Raw genomic sequence first — 4,181 nt, 5'->3', positions numbered from 1 at the left:
TTAGAATAGTAGGCTATGATAACAAAATGCCAAAGCTGTATTTTACATACATCATATATTAAGTTTGCAGAACTCTAAATTTTGGCCGCGTCTTGCAAACTACGTGCAAGTTTTTAATAAAAATATTTAAGGCTTTACAAGGAGAATATTCGATTCAAGCACATCGTCAATGAAAATTCATGAAACCTTCCAAAAAAAACAAAAAGAAATGAAAACAAATTCCAAACTTGCTACCAAAATCACACATAGAAATATTGAAAACAGAACCTGAAACATGTTGAAGAGAACTCTGAGTAACAACAACATGTTTCAGGTTCTGTTTTAATATTTCTACACTTCTTAAAGCACAAAACCTAAACCTCCAAATTCTAAACTTCTAAACAAAATCCTTTTTTTGACACAAGCACAATACAAAAACTTTAAGTAAAATCCAACACAAAACGGAAACCACCAAATCCAAAATTCCAAACCAAATATAAGAAACAAAACCACACAAATGAATGAAATGTTCCTACTAGAGAAGAAATCCAGTTTAAAACACAATTAAAATTGAGACCTAGTTTGTACAAGTACCCTTAAGAAATGATGTCAATTGCTAATGTATAAGTATATAAGTATATAATAAGTATATACCAGTATATCAGCAACTTTGTAATACACTGTATATATATTAAATGATATACTTGGATGAATCAAAATTTTGCTTTTAACTCCGCCTTTTATTTTAAAAATTCAATCAAATGTATTAAAGTCAACGTCTGTCATTGTGTGACGTTGATTAAGAGTTTAAAGTCACAGTGTGTTATGATAATCGCTGATCACATAATTTAAAGGGAATATAAAGAAGTTTTCTTAATTTTTTATACGTATGTGTATTAGCACCAATTTCCACCATTCCAATTTTCAATCAGACGTCTGTGGTTCCTGCAATTCCACTAAAACTAAGTGTTTGATGACGTCACTAATCACCAAAGTTGTTATTGGTATATATGGCTCTTTGGGATTAGTGATGTCATCAAACACTTAGTTTTACTGGAATTACAGGAACCACAGACATCTGATTGAAAATTGGAATGCCCCTAAAGAGCATTCACTGCTATTGAATTGTAAAGAAGCTTGACACAGATTTTCATTTTTAATAAGTGATACAAATGGCTGATATTTCGTCGACAGCGTCCCTTCAAAATCACTCGACTTAATTTGAGAATTTGAGACGGTTTTTATGTCCCACTTGTTGTCTCTTCAAACATGACAAATTTATACTTCTTTACTTCAAGTGCTTTGGACTAGTTTAGAAAAGAAACAACTATATTTTACAAGGATAATAACTTAAGTTCACAAGTATCCTTTCTACCAGCTGATCCTTGACCAAACCTCTTGGCATTGATTTTACAAGGATAACAACTCAGGTTCACAAAGACACATTCTATTAAGTGGTCCTCAGCCAAACCTCTTGGCATTGATTTCACAAGGATAACAACTCAGGTTCACTAGGATCTTTTCTACCAGCTGGTCCTTGACCAAACCTCTTGGCAATGATATTACAAGGATAACAACTTAGGTGCACTAGGATCCTTTCTACCAGCTGGTCTTTGGTCAAACCTCTTGGTTGATCTTTCCTGGATTATCTGTACCCATTTACAGCGGGGTAGACTGGAGGAAAGATGACAACATGTACAAGCCAATGAACTGTTTTGTAAAAAGTACTCCACCTTTAACAAATGATTACATAATGCAAAATATAAACAAAACGGGACTCCAACTTTAACCAATGATTACATATACATAATATGTTCAAAAACAACACACCACCTTTAACCCATTATGACATAATGTACAATGTTCACAGGACTCCACCTTTAAATTTAACCAACGATTACATAATGCACAATATATACAAAACAGGACTCCACCTTTAACCAAAGATTTAATAATAATGCCCAATGTTCAAAAACAACACTCCACCTTTAAATTTAACCAATGATTACACAATGCACAATATATATATACACAGTGTAAAAGATCAATGGAAGAAGGTGAATGAAGATTGACAAATGATAAAGAAGTGCATGTCAAAATGTCAGCCATTAATCATTGTACATACAGACACTATTGACAGGAGACTTCAACTTTAAATCATCATTATCATTGAACCTCTTTCATCAGTTTGCATGTAAATCATTTGAGGGCCTACATATATATAAAAATATTATTTGATTTAACCTGCCTAATTTTAAAGTCCAAACCTGATACATAATTTGGGTTTCCTTACAGAGTTTCATGTAAATCATTTAGGTACAGGCCGGTAGTCAACCCTGATCGCTTGAAAAAGACGAGACACTGTGATATATAGAAAAGACATCTATAGAAATAGTGAGTAAAATTCCTAGTTTGAGATATTTTTAAAGGAATTATGTGATTTTGGTACATTTCTAGTACTTCTGAAGACTATTTACATATATTCAAGACTCAAATCAACTATTGGTGCAACTGTCTCTTTAATTTAGTTTTTTTGTATCCAATCATATCACTGTATTTCAAAATTTTATCAAAGTTAAGTTTTTAAGAATATGAGGCCCCAGGATTATGTTTTTCCATTTATCAAACTTGCACCCAACAATCGCATTGCGTAATAAAGGTGTAAATGTCAATCAAAAGCCAATTGGGTAGACATGAATGAGATAAACTTTTACGTAGAAGTGCAGGATGTGCACATCCTTTGGACCTGTCATCATTAGCCGATTTAGACTTCAACACAATAAAGTTAAGGATTGGTTTTTTGTTGTTTTCATTTGAAATTCAAAATAACAATTGTTCTTAAAGGAACAGATTCACCATTTTGGGGAGTTGATTTGAGTTTTGAATATATGTAAATTGTCTTCAGAAGTACTACAAATGTAAAATCACATAAACTAGGAATTTTACTCACTATTTCTATAGATGTCTTTTCTATATATCACAGTGTCTCAAGAAAAGACGAGTCATCATTTTAACTTTCAAACACGGATAATTCCAGACACACATGAATTTGAAGGCTCAAATTTTGACAGTGAGCTGTGAACACTATTACTGATTGGCTTAGCATAATAAATCTCGATGAATTTCTTTTCCTATTTCTATAGATGTCTTTTCTATATATCACAGAGTCTCAAGAATTTAAACTGACTTGTCTTCTTTGATGATGAGCTGTGAACACTATTACTTATTGCTCCTGTTTCTGAGACTAAGGTACGATTGGTCAAACGAATGGCAAGTACTCTCTTTAAATGAATCACTGATCAAAATCAAATTCTGACATACTGTGGCTTTAATTAGGAGAATCAAAGTTCAATTTCCTGAGAAAAAAGGATATAGATGGGATGTGATGAACTCAATATGATAAATACATGTTAGATTACAATCAGCTTGATTGATAAATAATCTTTATACTCTTACAATCAGCTTTATATTCACTTTTTAACCTTTTTAAGTTCGTTATCTTTATCCTTAAGATGCATGACCCTCGTCTTTAAAGATGCATGACCCTCGTCTTTAAAGATGCCTTAATTTTTAGTGTCAAATTAAAGATGGGTTTCCTTATTTTTTAGTGTCAAATCAAAGATGGGTTTCCTTATTTTTTAGTGTCAAATTAAAGATGGGTGTCCTTATTTTTTAGTGTCAAATTAAAGATGGGTTTACTTATTTTTTAGTGTCAAATTAAAGATGGGTTCCCTTATTTTTTAGTGTCAAATCAAGCAAACTATTTGATTAATTGGTGTTTCTAATGAATTATCATGTATTCTTAATCATATCATTATGTTCTTATTGCATATAATTAAGAGTTTTAACCAATCATAAATGTCCATGTATGTACAGTCTGGATAAACAGTTTACAGAAAACTAAAGAAAGATGGGCCTTTAAACCAAATGCTCATTGCCTATCAGAAGTCCAAAATTTGCGAAATGCCCAGTTTAAACTTAATCATTATTACCTTTAGAAAATTTTGTATTTTTTAAGAAAGTATCAACGCCCCACCCCCTTAAAAAAAAAAAATAAACCAAATAGTTTTAAAGAGATTGTAAAGAGGTTTTCTAAATTTTTTATGTGTATCAGGGACACTGATAGCATCAATTTGTACCATTCCAATTTTCTATCAGATGTCTGTGGTTCCTGCAATTCCACTAAAACTAAGTGTTTTATG

This window comes from Lottia gigantea (assembly GCF_000327385.1).
Source record: "Lottia gigantea unplaced genomic scaffold LOTGIsca_9, whole genome shotgun sequence".
NCBI classification, from domain to species: domain Eukaryota; kingdom Metazoa; phylum Mollusca; class Gastropoda; family Lottiidae; genus Lottia; species Lottia gigantea.
This window is presented reverse-complemented; position numbering follows the sequence as displayed.